Here is a 19,562-nt window from a genome sequence, read left to right on the forward strand (position 1 = left end):
TGGAATCATGGAACAAACTCTATTTCATATGGTAAGTGGCATTTTGGAAATGCTCCTTTTTAAGGGAGAATCACAGACCCATTTGAGTTTATCTAGAAGATTTCCTTAAGTTCTCCTTTTATGGCACCTCTTACATTGGGATAAGACTAAAAGTTAAATTATTCCAGATTAACTGCTTCTTCTTTCACCCTTTTGATGGGTGAAATTTTTTTTAATTCTGAAAGATTTTCATAATTATTTGTGTTAAGACTCAGGTTTCTAATAATTTAAGTTAAAGTAGCACTTTAACTGAAATGTGTTTCAATAAGAGAAGTTTCTTTTGTCTCTACTTTCTCTGTGATCTTCCTTATATAGCAACAAAAATAAGTGAGAAAGTGTGAAGTGTTTTATTTAACTGTCTGCAGTTATACATGAGTTGGCCTCCGTTTTGTGGGCAGAGGAGTTACGGTGGAAACCATTGCAGTTTTATCTCTCTTTGTCAAATCAATTTACATGGGGCTGCCAGAAGAGAGGTGTGAATTTTAAGAGCTTGGGGGCCATAGTCGCAGTAGATGGCTGCAGTTGCACTGTCATTTTAGCCCCCCTTCAGTTCACATGAGGGTCCAGACGTATTCATTTGACTGTTGTATGGGGTTACTCAAACCTGACAGTGATAAATAGCTATTTTAATTTTAATAGCTATTTTAATTGGCTATATCTTTCAACACAGAAGTAGCTGCTAGAAGAGCAACTTCTGTTTTGTGACTCATTTTAGAAGCTGGTTGCTGATGCATTACTGCGCTTTATCTCCCACACTCATGGAGACTTCGTACACGTTCATGCAGCTAGAAGAGACATTCTTGGTCATTCACTCAAGTGCCCTGTAATGCCGGTAAGCTTCTTCTAATGCAATCCTTTTTATTTTCTCACCAGAATCTGCCTCTACCAGAGTAGTTTTTCTTACCCCTTTGGAGTTAGCCTAAGATAAAAATGTTTGATGTCCTCTCCTTTCCCCCTAAACCCCTGCAGCTGTAAGCTATTCATGAGACATCAAACAAGCACATTATTTGTGCTTTTGAAATCAGTGGCAGGTGGAGCTATGAGTCAATTTGTACCTCTCCTTGTCATCTGCCCCAGTTGGCTGGGAAGCAGTGTTCAAGGAACACCTGCTACCCGAGAAGCATACGGACTGGACCATTATAGCTTTGGTTTTTACTAAAACAGACATACCAATGGGATCATCGGCCTATTCACCTTTGGTAAGAGAATCAGCAGCAAGGTGGGAGGATCTCTGCGGCTATTTTCATTGAGGTTAATCAAAAGCAAATGTTTGGGAGATTTTTGCTCTTTAAATGTCAAAGGAGTCTGCACACAGATTTCTTAGTATGAATAACCCATAGATGGCTTTGAGATAGCGAGATGCATTCAGTCTTGCCATGGACAAATAGTAGTGCCCTTTATTATTGCCATGTTGAATCCAAATGAAAACTGAAAACTAAGAATTGTTGAGTTGTAAGCTTCATCACTGGCTCCTCTCTTGGTTCCCCTTCCCCAGGATTGGTTCATCCAAACAAATCTGCATGGGAAAACTGGAGTCAGGAGGAGGAATCATGGAAGACCACGTAGTGCTGTAGACAAGGTACTACCTGGAGGACAGCACCTAGGTTGCTGGAGGAGGGCTGCTGGGACACGAGCAATAGCTGTGCTGCCTGGAGCCTTCACCAGTCTTTCCCATTTCTCCCTAAGGTTGAAAGTTATGAGAGTTGTTACTTTTAACGGTTAGTTAAGGGAGTATTTGTTTCTTCTGTGAATGTGTTCTCTAGAGTGGAAAACATTCACTATGACTTGAGGGTTGGGAGAGTGAGGAAGAAGGTGAGTGTGTGGTTAAGATGCTGGACAAGAAACCAGGAGAGCTGGATTTTAGTCCTGATTTTACAGCAACCTCACTACATGACCTTAATCATATCTCATAACATCCAAGGCTCAACCTTGAAATTGTTTTTTCTTAGCTTTACGGAGACAGATCAGAGAATAAAATGTATTATTCAGTGCGTCTCCCTTAAAATAATTCTGAACCATAATTTTTATGAAAAGGAACTGTTGAAAGGTTTTGAAAAGTACTGAACATGTTACACGCTGAATATGTAGCAGCTTACTCCTTTTTCTGAGCGATCATTGGTTTACATGCTAATAAATGAGACAGCTGTAATAAAATAACATTTTTACCATTTTTTTCCCCTGAGTTTGCTGAATCTGTTCCCTAGCTTATTTTTTTCCCTCCCTCTTGCCATCCTGCTGTAGTGCAGTGGTGTGGAAGCGGGAGGCTTCCCGTGTTTGCTACATTTGCGAGAGCAGAGCACTCGCCACCCGTAGCTACCCGGAGTAATCGCTGCGGCTGTGTCTGTCTGTGTCGGCTGGGGCACTAGGGAAAGGAGGATATCCATCCTGTTCTGCAGCGACGTGATGCGGTGTCGCAGGCCGGGGCAGCAGCAGCTACTGCTGGAGGAGGGAGGACGCCTCGCGGTCCCCAGGCCGGCGCCGTGGAAAGTGCTGCGTTGCAGTCTGCTGTGCTCGGTCACGCTGGAGGTTAAAGAGCAAACCCTGTAGTTTGAAGGTAGCTGGATTTCATAGGGGAAATTATTTAGTGACTTTTTAAATGAAAGCTATCTATGTGATATTTTCTACGGCTTCTTGAAAAACTGCATTTTAACTTAACCTTTATAAACATAGCTAGTTGGCAAACAGAAATCTGGAACCAGATAATTAAAATGGAAATATATTCACCGCATTAATATGAAAATAGCCTACGACTACTTTTTCTAAAAATATTTGTCTTCCTCTTTCCTACGCTATAGGGTAGGCTGTGTTGGTTATATCCTAATCCTTTACAAATAATTAAGCTTTTTTTCCTCATTGTTCTGCAGGCAGAAGTGCCTCACTTGGGCTGGCTCACTGTAAAAGTTACAAGGATGTGAAACGTACGTAAAGCAGATCTGTGTAAGTATCACTGGTATTCTCTGTACAATTTATCTCCTCCTCAGTCCCAAACTGCTAGCATGTTTATTGGTTATTAAGAAAACCGCTGTCACCTGAACCTAATGCTATTATGTAATTGCTACTTGGCTTATAGTACTATCTCATGTTTTTAATGCTGCCGAAGTAGTATCTGTTTTTAAATATCATTTAGGCTCAATTATTCTGATTTAGAAAACAATTTAAAATAGAAATCGCCAAATTCCGTATAGAGAAATAAGTCATCCTTCCCTCCACTGCCTGTTTCATATTTCCTATTCCCTAATTCTTCAATGCCCATTTATCAGACCCTGTGCATTTTTCTTCTGAAAGCAGCATGCCTATGAAAGATACTAAGAAAAAAATCAGTGGCTATGTTTTGATATGCCTGTATTTCTCTGTTGCTATTTTGCTCTGGATGACTGGTCCATTATAATTACAATCAGGCCTCCAGACCTCCCAAAACTAAATATTTCAGTTTTTTGAAAAGTGAAGTTTCAGAGTGGGATCATATATGAATTTGATTGGAATTTAGCAAATAGTTGAAAATAGAGGTATAAGATCAGAAAAGTCAATGGTTCAGTTCAACATTGACTATTTTGACTTTTGTTAGAGTATTATTTTAGGGTTAAAATTGGCTTTCATTTGAAATTGATTTAAATTTGAGAAGCAAAGTTAATTAACTCCAAATCCAGCATGTTTTCCTTTGTGTCTAATGAAATATTTAGTAGAATTTGAAGATTCTTTTATCTCCCAGATTGGGCAAAACAAATGATTAAAAAACCACTGCTGTGATAATTACACATCTTTTTGTTAACACAGTGAGTCTGACTGATTGCTATGTGAAGCTGTGGCTGCCAACAGCTTCATTTCAGGAAGCCCGGACAAGATCCGTGCGCAACTGCAAAAATCCTATCTGGAATGAGACTTTCCACTCTGTTATACAAACTGCAGTCAAGGTAAGATCTCCCCTTGTGCTGATAAGTTGAAGCTTTCTGAAGGGGGGGGGGTCTTCTCCTACTGTGCTCCAGCTCAAGGCTGGTGGTGCTGACTGTGCTCTAACAAGAGTGTGCATGTAGGGCTGGGTTGATGTTGAGGATTTTTAACTACTGAACACCCAGCTCCTTGGAAGCACTAATGTGGTGGGGTTCCCCTGACCTTCATCCATCCTTGCATGGTGGCTGCTGGTTGAAAGTTTTTTTTTTTTTTTTTTTTTTTTTTTTTTTTTTTTTTTGCTCAGTAGGCTGAATATTTTACTACTAGCCAATCCCAACACCTGCCTAAAAGATTTCTATCTGTTTCTCCAGAAACAATTTAGCTTCTGTGCGGCAGTGCAGAGTGCATGGGGCACCAGCAGTGGGGTGCAGGGGGGATTACAGACCTCCAGCATCATCCCACCTGCAGTCCTGCATGGTCCCTCCACCTCTCCACCATGTACCTGAGGTTGAACACTACCCTCATTTAGCCATCTGTCCTGCCACTTGCAGGCCTCTGATCCTAGTAGAGACCGATCTTCAGAAGCAGGTACATGTGATTTTCTTTTTTGTGTATTCAGAGAGAGGTAAGAAGAAATGAGAAGACTTCCCACAGCAGATGTTTTATGTGGGCCTAAGGTTTGATGAGGAATAGGATGGTTAAGATACAGGTGATATCAAAGAGGGCATCAGAGAAATGCAGCCTCCTGGTACAAGTACGATTGGCTGGAACGGGGGGTGGCTTCTGTGCCTTAGAAGGTCTTTGGCTGGCCGTGATGTTTTTACAACAGTGTGTAGTGATTGGTGGGTTTTCTTTCAGAATGGTAGCTGAAATCCTGACTCTACTAATGCTGTTTGACAATTGACATCAAAGGGGCCAGAATTTCACCAGTAGCTTAAATCTGAGAATTTCCTTGGCTATCTGAAAGTCTATAAAGGAGACAAGCTCTCCTTCCTACCAACAGAATGTTATTTCCTTTCTCAGACTGGTGCTTGTTTGCGTGTAATTGCTATTAGTCTATGCGCTGCTAGAAGACGATTTTCTCCAGAAGTTGAACAAATGCCTCCAGCACACACACTGTCTTATGTACAAGCAAGCAAGTCTATAAAATGGGGGGAGAGGGGGAGGAATAAATGCCTCTTGAAATTTACCTTAACGTTTCTTTACTTGGCAAATAACAGCAGCTGTGACAATGTTATGTAAGACAGTCTATGGATCTTTCTCAAAAAGTGCAGGTCATCCTTATAATTATAAAACCCATTCATCTTTTAATTATAAAAAGCTGAGTAAGTGTTTTAGACCAAGCCAGCGATGTGAACAGATGGCACAGGCACAAGTCTTTCCTACCACTAAGTAGGAAACTTGTAAACTCACTAAGTAAACTTGTGAGCCTTGCTAAGGCTTTTCTGCTATCCTGATTGTTGTCATCTGAGCACTAAAACCTCATTAATTGCATGGGAGCCCTTATAAATTGTTTAAAGGATTAGTAATATCCTCTTATATGCAAGCTTGAAGGTGTTTTTGTCATGCTTTACTTGCTTTATAGATGAACAGTTGAAGCCATTTGTGAATTATAAAGGCAAACACAACTTAATGCTGATAAAAACTTTTCTAATACCAATCCTTCTACCATTAAATGGACACATTTTCAAACACCAATAGGCTACAAGAAATCAAACCTTACATCTGCTACTGACTTCTGGTTGAACAGTGCTCATCTCGTGAGTTGAATGAGTGTGAGTTTAGGGGGATTATGGCTCATTTGGAGGAGAGTGTATTTTGATTTTTTTTTCTGCCCTAGAGCAGTGGTAAGAAACTTTTAAAATGTCTGTAATGTTAGCATTAGAGGCAGAGGAGGCAGAGCTTTTTTCTTCTGAGCTCTTACTCACCATCTTATCACCATCTTCTGAGGATTTACTCTTCTAGATCACTACCTGGCTTTGTGGTCTGAACCACAGGGGACTACTTCACTTGAGCTAAGGCCTGCTGGAGTCTTCTGGGTAACCGCACTGTTGTCTGCCTGCATTGAGTGACGCATGGGCTGCACATCAACTAATTCATGACTCCTCTCTAGTCACAGAATATGGCATTTACATCCTTTTCTACTGCTCTTCTCAGAATATCCTGGAGCTGACAGTCTGTGATGAAGACACTTTCACACCAAATGACCAGCTTTGTACTGTCTGCTTTGATATAGCTAAAATCCAACCTGGAGAAAAAGTTCACTTGAGTTTTGAATTGAATCCAGAGGTAAGAAATGAAAGACAAGCAAAAATAGGTGGATAAATAAAATAATATTACTGGTCACAATTTTCTCCAAAGGTAGTACCTGTGTTAAAAATTACAGTACATGTACGTGAAGACTGTATAAGAATAACCTTATTAAAGCTACAAAATCAAATACTCAGGGCTTAGAAGAACCCAGAAATAGTCACCTCTGTATTGTGATTAGAGTTAGGTGCAAAAAGGATTTCTTGGATTTCTTGTTCTGTTTGTTTATGAAATTTCAAACATGTTTCTGTTCCACATGAGAAAAACAAGATTACTGTTATCGAATTTCTTTTTAGAAAAAAAAAAAAAAAAGGCATAAAAAATGAGGAAGTTGATGGTCAGAGCTCTCATCTCTGTTAGGAGAATGACAGAACAGGGATGGGAACAAACTTGCAGCCATTTCCAGGTGCTGCACTTCCCATTAGCTTGTAGCTACTCTAAGGGTGCCAGCTCTCAGTTTCACCACAAATTCTGTTTGGCAATGTGTGGTAAACATTTATATTTTCTCATGAAAATCCCTTTTTTTCTCTCTTCTGGTAAAAGAGAGTATTTTACTTTAAAAAAAAAAAAAAAAAGTCGATTTATGATCTTTTAGTACATGAATACATGTTGCCTTTTCAGAGGAGCTGAGCCCCACTCACTGCACAGAATGGATAGTGTTTTGGGAAAGAGAAGCTACTCAGTATTTTATTCTTTCCTTGTAGGGTAGTGTGTGACCTGGGAGATTTATTTGATGCACATGATTCAAAGAATATTGTGTGTTTGGGGGCAGGTTTAGCTCAGCTGGTTAGAGCATGGTACTACTAATGCCAAGGTTGTGGGTTCAGTCCCCATATGGGCTATGCTGACGGTTGGACTAGATGATCTGCAGAGGTCCCTTCCAAACTTACCATTCTAGGATATTAAAAGGGATAAAGAGCTTGTTACAAAATGTTTTGGAAGGGGTGAAGTTGAAAAGTCAGGTGGTGAAATCAGAGGAGATTTGTCTTTTAAAAAAGCAAAAAAATGTACTCAGATTACTTTCTTCAAAATATAACGCTGTCTTTGCTTAAAGATTGCATATAATAATGTGACTTCAGAGCTTTTTCATAATTTTGCGAAGGGCTTTCATTTGCAGTTCTTAAGAACTGTATGTGTTTAGTTTTTTTCTAAACCACTGTATCAGATAGGCTGTCTGGAAAATGCTCTTGCCTGTTCTTTATATTTCTATTGCTTTGGAAAGAGGATGTCTACTAATTACTCTCCTAGAAAGATGATCATTTCCTTTGCTAAGGTTTTCAGTATTTCTGCTCCCACTGACTCTGGCCTTCCTGAGATAAGCATCATGCAACTGAGAGTGTTTGAAGTATGAATTAAGCCATGAGTTTGCTCTGAGCTAGCTGTGTGCAAAACTGACTTAACTGAGGCTGCACAATGTTGATAATAGTCAGTGTTACCATCTCTGCCCATAATGATTTGTTTCATCTGCTAACGTATCTCAAAAGGAGGGCTGAGGGAGGGGAATAGGTAATGCCAGGTTGCTTCCTACTGAGCCTGTTGCTCATTGCATGGTCTAACAAGCCTTTCCATTGCTTTGCTCCAAGTCTTTCATTTGCAAAAATTTGAATGGAACTTTTTAGGAAAATAACTTATCTGTGTCTGTGCATACATCACGTGGGAACATAAGATAGGCACCACATGACATATTATAAGCCAGGGTCTTCTAAATGTTTTCTGCTGGCATTTGGATAAAGCTGGAACAGATCAATGAGCCTGGATAGTACAGATTTGTCAGGATCTGACACTGGATGAAATCTGCCTTGCATGTGTGTAAAGTGACTGTTTCTAAAATCTGTCCCTCAAATTCTGTATGAAGGGGGCACAAATGGTGGCCATCATTCTTTTCCCAAAGCTTCTGCTTTATATTAAAAAGCAGGTAGCACAACCAGCTGCTTGTTTATTTGCCACAGGTCCACTTCTCAAAGAAGTCACCTAAGATGTCGCACTTAATGAAATGAGCCAGTGAATATGAAAATACTCACTTTCAACTTTACTGTAGTGATGGCTTTTGCCTAGTAACTACATTATCAGATTTGGCCCAATTTTCACAGTCTCTTTCCAAAGCTAAAATATGCTTTACAGCCAGACTGAAAGGATATTTGACTCTAAATGTTAGTTTCTTCAAGATAAGAATAAAAAAATTTTTCTTATGGAGCTTGTCAGAAAAAGATTTGTATCTTCCACTAAATACTGTTTTCCTCCCTGGGGGTGATGTAGGAGCTATCCATGATGCATGTTTTTTTTTTGTATGGTATTTCCCAAACTGGCTGTGTTCCCATGCAGGACCCCACGACCAGGAAATGTCTGCAGTAAAGCAATTCAGAGGCTTATTCATTGCCTCTCATATATTATTGCTGTGTTACTCTTTTCTCCTCCTCCTGTTCTGTATTCTTACTCTTTCTCCTTGTTTCATCCTGATTTGCCCCTCTTGTACACTTTTCCTTACCCCTCTTTGCAATTTCAGTCTTCCCTCCCTCTCTTCTTCCCTTCTCTCTGGCAATTTTCCTTTTCTAGCTCAATCTCTTCTCCCACCCCTTGTTTTATGTTTAATCCCCATACTCTACAGATTCTCCTGTATTAGCCCAGATACACTCACCACTTTGTTCCCATTTTTCTCGAGCATGTTCCTCTCTCCACCTGTTTATCCCCTCTTCCTCTACATCTATTGTCCTATGCCTCAACTCCAAAATATATGAACAGCAAGGCTTTGCCCCCTACTCCATGATACTCATTTTTCTCTGCTCCTTGAGGTGACAGCTGATTGTAAATGATAGAGCAATGGAGAAGCATTACACAAGAGTGGCTAAAAAGTCCCTGTTCATTTTAGATAACTCCACAAAGGAAGTGGGAATATCAAAATCTTGTGGAAGAGGGTTATTAAAAAACCATCAGAGTTCCATCAAAGGCAAAAACCTTATCCATTCATTTTCCTTAAAAAAAAGATATCTAATTTACAGAATTGGGAAGAGCTGGAAGTGGAATTTCTACTGGAAAACGTGTGAGTAAAGCCTAAATGACCCAGAACTTCTCATCAGAGAAGTTGCCATTTTAGAGAATGATAATGTAGTATTAGGGAAGCGCCTCCATATACCTAGCCTCAGATACTACATCCTTTCCTCCTCTTCCTCTTTTCCTTTTCCATCCTGAATCTGGTGAATTCCCTTGAGATGGAAGTTACTATCGCAGTTACTGTAACATTTCCAGCTCCTGTTAGATGGATGTTCCTTTTGTAACTCAGCCTTAGGAGAGATGATGCAGATCAGGGGGGGTGAGAAGCAGGGAATGTCTCTAGGAGCCACGGGTCTTTGAGGTGGCAGTGAGCACAAAGCTGAAGTGAAAGATTGAAGTGCTGATGGTGCTCAGCATATAGAAAAACTGGGCTCAGAGAAATATTAAGCAAATTATTCACACTGATCATACACTAGCCATTTAATTAAGCCTTTTCTTTTTTGCTTTTCAGTCCAGATGTATCTGAAAACATCATTACTAATGGCGTATTAGTGGTAATCATTTTATCTCCTTTGCTTATGTTCTTATGGTGCAGAAGAACTGAAGGATATAGTTAGAAGGAGCATAGGTGTCCCTTAGGCACAGGCTTGTAGTACATGTGAAGTTGGGAGAGTCTTGGGTCAGTACTCTGCCACAGTGCCAGGGAGCTGCCACTGAAGAAATGCCAGTAAACAGGGAAGGAAAACTCAGAAGTGAGTAAATCTAGTGCTGTTGCAAATTTACTACTGGGAAAAGCAGAAATATCAGTCTTGGAGCTGGACACTCTTTTTCTTGCCATCTCCAAAGTATTCTGAGTATACTCCGAGTATAATGCTCTTGTGCTGCTTTTCCCTCCTTTGTGCATCACTACTCTTGAGAAGTTTCAGCTTCAGCCCAGAGGTCTTAAGATACAGGCCCATCTGTTTAGCTGTTTCATAGAGCTTGTACATATCCTTCAGCTTACTCTGTTATAGATGAAGGTCAAAACGTGGTCTAGAAGGGGAAAAAAATCCTTCTGTTAACTGTTGGGGATTTAATTATATTTAAAAGTTGCAGGTCTTATCTTGAGCTATCCTAGCTCCATTGACTACAGTAGTGCTTCCAGCTTTATAGAAGCTGAGAATCAGCCTCTGCAATCTACCTCATATTAGCAGGACATCACGGCCAAGCCTAGTGCATCCACAGGCCCTCTAGATACTCCGTGAGAGTTCTGAACTTCTCTGGAAGCAGTGACCAATGATTTTATTGCTTCTATCTTCCAGTCATGAGAAGTTTCCCATTTGGAAGTAGAAGTGGATGAAGTGAAAATGAAGAGCCTTTTCGCAAGTGAGGGGTTATTGAATTAGATGATTTGTCACTTTTTTTTTTATGCTATGGAAGGTACAACCAAATCTAGAACCACATGTTATGTGGCTTAAAGGAAACTATGCAGATGCACTGAGGAGAACTCTGAAGCTTGACTGCAATGTTACAGAGCATAAATGCCTGCATTGAGAACAGAAAGTAAAAGAAGAGGTTTAACTATCAGGACTGAAAGGCTATGATGGGATCTCAAGGGTTATGAAAGCTTCCAGCGGCATCTATTGGTCTAGCAAATACTCTCTGTCTTGGTCTTTACTCAGACTGCATCTGCATTTACACTGGGAAGCACAAGTCTTGGTCCAAATTTGTGTTGACTGCATTAATGTCAAAACTTTGTTCAGGGCATTTTCTGTTGTTATTTTTCAGTGTCAGATGCAGTTAAAGTTTTTCTGTGCTTTGCTTCTTGTTTTTAGGGAGAGATTTCACTTTCACAGTGAAAGGATCCTATGAAGGAATTTCCTTAGACATTTCCTTAGGTCCTGGCTCCAGCCAGAGAGACAGCGAAACAGCCCTGTTCCACTACGTCAAGTACAGTCAACCCAGCCTGGAGATGACGCTGCCCAGAGAGAGCTTTCCCTGTGGTGTATATCTTTGTTCATGGGCAGTGATAACAGTTGAAGTAACTTGTGGGAAACATCATGAATTGGCCCTTGTCTGATAGATTTGTACCTATGGACTGTAAACTATTTTTTTTTTCTTATAATAATCTTTTTTTTCACTTTAATCCAGAAAAGCTTGGACAAAAGGGAAAGGGGTGTAAGTAGTCCCCTGACTGTGCCTCTGAATTCCCCGGACTTGCGAGAGAAAGTAACAATAGCGAGAGTGAGTAACCTTTCACAGGAATCACTATTTAAATGTAAGCTGTACCTATGTGATACCTAGTTTCATATTAAAAATTGTACTGGCTGAATATGCTTAGTTCTGCTGACATTTGAAAATATAACTAGTATTCAAGGAAAGAGTAGTACATTCAGAATCACTGATTTCTTTAAAAGATGTTTTAACAGAAAATGTAGTGAATGTTGTGTGCAAAAGGATGGACCGAAGATATATCACTAGACTATAGATCTGAATAATTGCTCATACTGTAAAAAATGACCTTTATACACTTTCAACTCCATTTGAAATTTATGGTATTTTCACTCTTGATTTTCAGGGTGAATCTTATGATGTGCATGTGAGGGAAGAAGATGGGTAAATCTTTTATTTCTTTGAGTGATTGCTTAGGCCAACCCCTATCCTTTCTTAGTAAGCTCTGTAGATGAGGGAAGCTACAACCTAAACTAGTTCTTTATTGCAAGATGATGTAACAAAGATTATAACTGATTTAGCAAGACTAAAATATGGAGAACGGTTAACAGATGATTGAAATGCTTTTGAATTGGTTGTAGGTTCAGCATAGGATAGGTGGTAGGTAATCATGGGATATAACCAATCATACTACTTCCCCATGTTGATGTCTAAGAACTGCTGTTGCAGGTAACCTTAATCTATAATTCACACAGATTTGTGTGTAATGCATTTGTAACATGTATTTAACATCATTATTCATTTATCAGTCCTCTGCAGGGTCATTTTCAATGAAATAGGTGGTCACTGAGTAATTGACTGCTAGGATGACAAGCAGTGACAAGTGATTTTTCTGAAGGGCAACATTACCCCCTACTGACTAGTTAGCTGTATTGCAAGCAGTAATTACAGGTGTGGGTGGTAAATCAGAGTTTTTACTGACTATTAACTGAGGGTCATGGAGCAGATGAAGGAACCTCTTGGCTGAACAACCCCTGCCCCAGAACAGTGGCTCTGGGAAATAAAGTTTTCGAAATTAATGATGCCCAAGAAGTTATGTACAGTTATGCATTAAATGTGTCATATAAACCCATGAATTTTTATGAACCCCAGTCCTGAACCGTAGATTTTGTTTCTTTTTGTCAGGACCATGGCAAAGTTCTATGAAGATGCAGACTGGTCACAGAAGAATCTCAAAGGGCCGATTGATGATATCCGGAGACATGTGATCAAAAGCAAGCTGCACTGCTTCTCGTTGGATCATCTGAAATACTATGAAAAGGAAATTTGTGAAAGAAAGCATGAAGGACAAGGTGTCTTTTACAGATCTGTGGGGACTATTCATTGACTCTATGTTACATAGTGAGGTATTCTATCTACATCCCTTATTTTGGAGAAATTATAACTTTTCATTTTTGCTTTGGCTTTCCAGATTCAATTATACCCCAGGAGGAAGGGCCCAATTGATACTAATACAGGATTTTGAACCAAACTATTTGTTTTAGATTGGCTGGAGATAAATATGTGTGTGTGTGTGTGTGTGTGTATACATATGTGTATATATACACACACATGCATATATGTATTAAAAAATAACATGCAACATACTTTCTGTTAAGGGTGTTCTAGCTGTATCTGAAAGTTCTTAGGGGGTCGGTCTTTCACTTTATAGAAAAAAATTGACATGGTAAGACTAAATGGAAGCATCTCAGGGAAATGTCTGAGCATGTGAAAAATGAGTTTAATGAAACTGATTTTCCATCTTCCATTTCAGTTCAAATGACCATTCTAGCAACATACAGAGGGGAGAGAGCTCTGATATAGCTAAGTTCAGACATAGCGATATATAGCCATACTAGCAAACAACAAAACAATATTTAAAAAGGCCTTGGTTGACTTTGATGTACAGCATTTCCAAGGTAGCCAAATAGCTTTCTCTTTCATTAAATTATCTAAGACATGTGACAGTGACTGCAGAAGCAAGATGCCTGCAGTCTACCATGGTCCCCTCTTCTGAAACAAAACCCTGGAAGCATCAGTGATGATGCTTTGGCGAGGTTCTGAAGTGTCCTAGACAGATGAACATGTACATACTCATGTGGTTGAACAATTGAAGCAGTAGTAGTAGCAACAAGATTGTTTGAGATATGGGAGACATTTCATTATAACAGTCCATGCTTAGATGCCTTATGAAGTCCATACGTCATATTCATGTTTTCCAATGATTTTTGTTCCTCATAAACAGGAAAATGCTCGCAAACTCTCTGATCAGCAACTTGCACTGAATCAGGGGCAGAATCCACTGCCCATATACCTGTCCCTCAATTTCAAGAATGACTTTAGCACTCTGGATTTTAAAGGTAATGATTTTTATACACATTTTTATGCATATAAGAAGTTTCTTTTTAGGACTAGGTGAATGCCAAAAGCTTCTTTTAAGCATCTAAGCTTCTTAAATATCATAAGATTCTTTTAAAAGCTTTCTTTTAAATATTTTTTTTCTCTATCTTCACATCTGAGTTCTGACTTGTAGGAAAAATAAGTGTCCAAATATTGAGAGACATTCCTGCACAAAGATGCTGCCCTGTGAGGAGTGGAGGGGCCTTCTTGCAGCCTTGAGACCTGCTGCAGCTGCTGCTCCTTCCTCCTCTCCACCTGCTCCTCACGGCCTCTTTCAGCTGCTTGGGCTATTGCTGAGGCAGCAGTAATCCAAGAAAGCCGTGGAGAGCAGGATGAAGGAAAGGTAAGGAGCAGGCAGAAAGGGAAGAATGGAGGAGAGTGACGATAAGCAGCAACTCCAAGCACCCAGAGATAGATTAGAGGAGTTGCAGTGTTACGTGCCCTGAACAGCAGCACCAACCATTGATCATTTCCACGGTATTATCTGCTGTTATCAAAGTGGATCTGAATCTGGTCATCTGCTTCCAGACACAACTTGCAGTCCAGTGTGTTTTGCCAAGGTTTGGGAAAGTGTTGCTTAGTACATCTGAGTCTTTTGAGATTCACAAAACAACAGTTGGCACAATCTGAGCCTGAATGGTAGCTGGTGTCATTGCTGACCCTGGGGGAATTAACCATACTGCAGCTTGAGCAGGGCCTTAACCATCAGTGGACTTTTCAGCCTTAGTTTTTCCTTCTTACTGCCTAACTGAACCTGAACCCCAAGCTGAATGGATTTTCTCGGTGCTAGTGCAGGAGGTGTATTTAGCTTTTTGACACTCATTAGCTTGAAAGGTACTTACTCTTTTCAAGATGTGGTGGTCTGTCACCGCATGCTCAAGCTGCAATTCTTATTCTTCTAGCTTTTGATTTGCTGATAACCTGGTACTTTTACTTATGTTTAGTGGCAATAAGTCCTTCTTGATGTCTGATTTGCAGAGTGGGTGATGTTCACACCATATGAGGTGGGTTTCCTGAAATACGGAGCCTCTGTTCGTTCAGGCCATTTTGGTAGTGAGTTCTTCATGGGTCACCTGGTGAAGAAGATCCCAGAATCCCGGATCTGCTTCTTGGAAGCTGATTTATTATCTCAGAAAAATGTCAACTTTATAAACATGTAGTTGGTTACATAGAGTCATCTTTTAATGACTACCTGTCTGTAAGTAGAAACACTAGTACCAGGTAACATATCAGATTCAATTTAAATCTCAAATGGAATATCCTAAAGTAGCAAAACGAATTGTAGAGGAGGCAAACTCCTAGAGTAGGTGCAATTACTTTGCTGGACTTCTTAAATTAGATTAAAACAGATCACACTTGTTAGAATTACCTTTTGAAGTACTACAAATTAGCAGCTGGCTTTTATAAACACTTCTGTTTTTTAAAATGGCCTAATCAATAATCCAGACATTATATGGAATGACATAACATTTGGTATTCATAGTCTATTTCATAAAAGATCATAATTGGGCAGTTAGGGTAAAGTTGGATGAGTATGAAGCTGTATGTGAAACAGTGCTCGTTCAAACAACTGCTGTGGCTGAGTAAGGCTGACCGGGGACAGCTACAGGACTGCGCTGTAAAAACGTGTAGTAGTTCTAAGTGGAGGTGTGTTTTAACCTTTCCAGGCACATGGAGTAATATGTTTTCCCAGAGTTTTATGGATGCTGTCTACCTCTCGGGTCATTCAGAAGACTTCTGGCACAGATGGACCCGGGGCACTGAGCATGAAGTTGGTTCGTTATTTGGATTACTTTTCGCTTGCATCTGTATTACTTTCACGCACCTCTGGAATGTGAAGCCTGTCTTTCTGGGGGCATTTGATTTTGTGTCTGGTTCTGGGTCAGGCCAAGCCTTTGGAGTGAAGGGAAAGCAGGAAAAAAACCAGATGCCCTGGAAAGTAAGGGGGGAAAAAAAAGTGCTGCTCACCATACGTAATCCCTGGGGAGTTTTGTCCATGGCAAAACTTGTTTTAATTACCAGTTTTTAAAATGTTCAGAGATACCCTTGGTGTGAGACAATCAGAAGTTCAGATTCACTCTTTGTTATTCTTAGTATTGGAGAGATGCTCTAAATGGCTGCAGATACAAACCCTCTTCTCATCCTCTCCACAGAGGATCAACCTGCTCTGCCTAAAAGATCTCACGAGCAGACAACTTTCTTATCTGTTCCCCAAAGTTGCCTTTCCAATACTCTTCGAGACTTGATGACGGGGAGACCAGTGGTTTCAAGTTATCATAATTTCCTCAAGGGCTTGCAACTACATAATAAATACTTGGAAAATGATAGCTTCTGCATGTGGAAAGGTAAGGAGACCCATTTTCAGATGCATCTTTGAAGGTCATTTGCAGGATGATACAAGCTGAGGCCAAATATCAGATAAGAATTAGTATTAAGGCAAATTTGGACTGGTACAGTTATAAATCAATTAAGTAATTGCTCATGCTGGGAAGCTGTCTGTGGAGTTGGTTTATTGAGTCCTGGATAATTTACTTCTGGTCTTGTTTTTGTATTCAAGAAGTCATTTCAGGCTTGCTTCAACTCTGTTCTTCCCAGGAAAACTCATGGAAGAGCCCACAGCTTCCACTGAAGCTGAAATGACTAGCCACATGCAGATTTACACCAGCTGAAAAAGCAGCTTAAATTATCACTTTGGATGAAGATAAACCTCAAAGTACTCCCTTGTACTGATCTTGGGGCTGAGCTACCCAGGCATAAAAAAACTAATACACAAGATGTGGACTGTGCCTTTACTTTCTTTCCTTGTCGTGGTCATTTGAAAAGAAATGAACTTGCCCCTACAGTAACTAATGATACAACCCTTTGACTTTCAGACACAGTGCTCGATTCTTCTGCCAGTCAACTGAGTGAAATGGATGACTACCTCAAGCTGGTAGATACAGCTTTCTTCATCAATACCAGCTGTCTGCCCATTTTGAAGCCTGAGAGGAAAGTGGATGTCATTCTGCATTTGAACTACAGCGGAGGATCGCAGACCCTGGTGATGTTTTGAAGTAGTGATTTTTTTGATTTTTTTTTTTTTTATCTCTGTGACTCCAGCAGCTGACTTACAACATTTCACTTTTTCAGAAAATCATCTGTCTTTTTTTTTAAATTAAGTGGTCACATTAGTGATGCTATGCAACATTATAAGCAAAATCTTGTTTTCATTGTCAGGGCTATTTTCTATAGCTTTCTGGGAGGCATGAAAACACGCACACATGCATGCACACACAAGTTTACATATTCTGCGGAGCTTTGTCACTGTGGTATCCTAGCTCCTGAATACTTCATTAAATAAGTTTTAAAAATATAATTAGCACATAATTTTGCTAGTTTTTGAGTGAAAACTGAGTTTCTTACATAAGCCTCAATCAGGTTTAGTGTTTCGTCATGCTTGAAGAAACTTTGGGCAGGGGTTATAAGATTGAAAATAGTGTGATTTGTTTGATGCAGACTATCAAGACAGTGATTTCTAGATGCGTTGAATACAAATACTCAAGAATCTGTGGTCTGTGAGAAATTACGTTTAACCAAAATTTCATGATCCAAATCTTCTGCTGTGGGCACTAATCTACAAAAATATCCTGAATTTCATATAGATTTTTTAGAATACAGTAATCTTGACTTAAAAATGCACAGTGTTAGAAAATAAACAGTCAACCCTGCACCCAGGATTATTTAAAATCAAGGGTTCTAGGGGTTAGTTACCTTTATTTACAAAACACTTAATCACATGTTCACCTAATGCAACAAAATGTCACTAATAGGATTTGGTAGCTTTCTTTCAACCTCTCTGAGTTGCAACTGTGTTCTTCGATGACCCAGCCGCTGAACCTATTCTCGGAGTACTGCTCAGAGCAAGGAATCCCGTTCCCCCGGGTAGAGCTGCGCGAGGGCGACCGGGAGCCTCTGGAGGAGTGCTACCTGTCTGAGGACCACTCAGAGGCACCTGTCTTGGTCTATTTCCCACTGGTGTGTGACACCTTCCAAAAATACAAGGCACCTAGTAAGTTAAGAGCATTAATCCTTTTTTGAGATTGTCCCATCTGGTTTATCCACTCAATGCATCTCTCTTCTCAAAGGAGAGACCGGCAAGATGCTCAGCTGGCTGTTTCCGTATTCATAGTTCTGCTGTGTTGGATGTCATTTTGGCTAACCAACCAGAAATTGAACTAAAGAATTTCAAAATTAAAAGCATGAATAGCTATACCTGGAGATAAAACTCATCTGGAGCCTGGACAATTTTCTTTCCTTTGATAATGAAGGAAAGGAGGCAGCTGATAAGTTCCATTCACTGGTAGCTTATACTAGCACTCCTCAGTCTTCCAAAATGAGGTATTGCATTTACTTTGTTTAAATGAAATTGAAAAGTCTTAAAATATAAAGCTCAGACAACATGTAAGAAAATTAAGGATCTGTGAAGGCTACAAGCAACTCTGTTTTCTGTAATAGAATAAATGGTTACCATTTTTTCCTCCAGGAAAATTTACTTGGCAAATTCAGTTTGAATTTTTGCATGACTGCACTCCTATTTTCTTGTTCCCAATTTACTATGAACCAGGGAAACTTACTCAAAAACTGAACAAACCCGCGTGTGCTGATTTATTGGTAAGACCTCGTGTAGTTTCATCATCCTTTTCTTTTTTCCTGTGGCATCTATTTAAAGTCTAGGAAGTCTCAGCCACCTGAGAGGGAAACTTGTCCTTCCAGGAGCTTTCTGATGTCATTCTTCACCAGCTAGGAGCCCCAATCTCATTTTACCTAATAGAAAAATTAAAGATCCTGAATCTGAAAAAGTGAAATATTCTCACGGAAAACTTTATTTTTGAGGGGAAAACATTTTCCATGACAAAATGGTTCCGCCAGTCAATTCTGTATCAGCTGCAATTGTGCTAAACTACTGAATTTTAGCAGTACGGCAGGTTTAGTGTCTATATCATAGCCAAATCTTCAGCTGTCTTCTTGAGAGAATTAAGCTTCTTGGGGCTGCTACTGTTACTCTCCATTGCCTGGTATGAGTTTCCCACCTCAGTAATGTTATGATGAATTTCACTGTTTTTACTTCAGATGTGGAGTGCAGTCTCACAGAAATGGAGCAGGGGGTAGTAGATGTGTCCAACTGTGCTGTTCCATATGGCTTACATATACTGAAGAAAAATTTCAACAAGCTGCTGAATAATAAACATCCAATTCTTCAGGTTTTGCAAACTGCGGTGGAACGAAAGAAGCAGTTTAAAAGCTGTTCATTGCCTTGATTATATAAACTCTGTTAAAGTATATTTTGACCAATAACAGAAGTTTTGGTAACTGACTAACAGTTAAATAATCAGAAAATACGAATCCATACAAAAGGAATATCCGTATCAGCTTGTTAAATGAAGAAAACAATGTCTTTCATTAAATACTGTGTGTTGTGATTAATCCTGGTTCTAGCATTAAAATCATTAGCAAATTGTGATTTCTTTTTTTTTTTTTTTTTTCAAATTCACTTTACAATATTGGTGTTATAGGATCCAGTTTGAGATACAGCAATATAGCGATGAGGTTTCAACCTGGGAGAAGTCCATGCCACGTTTGGATGCAGCTCTTAGTGGTACGTGGTCTTTGTTCTAGAGACAAAAGCAAAGATTAGGCCAAGTCCTCCCTTATGTCTCTGCTTTTGACAGTAGCAGGTGCCAAAAGATGCTTGCACCTGGAAAAAGAGG

General features: G+C 39.7%; 1 pseudogene; it reads left to right on the forward strand.

The window, feature by feature from the left end:
- Nucleotides 1-1,211: 1,211 nt before the first annotated feature.
- LOC134140706 (cytosolic phospholipase A2 epsilon-like) lies at nucleotides 1,212-19,112 on the forward strand (annotated as a pseudogene).
- Nucleotides 19,113-19,562: the final 450 nt, after the last annotated feature.

Source organism: Rhea pennata, chromosome 5 (genome assembly GCF_028389875.1).
Source record: "Rhea pennata isolate bPtePen1 chromosome 5, bPtePen1.pri, whole genome shotgun sequence".
NCBI lineage: Eukaryota > Metazoa > Chordata > Aves > Rheiformes > Rheidae > Rhea > Rhea pennata.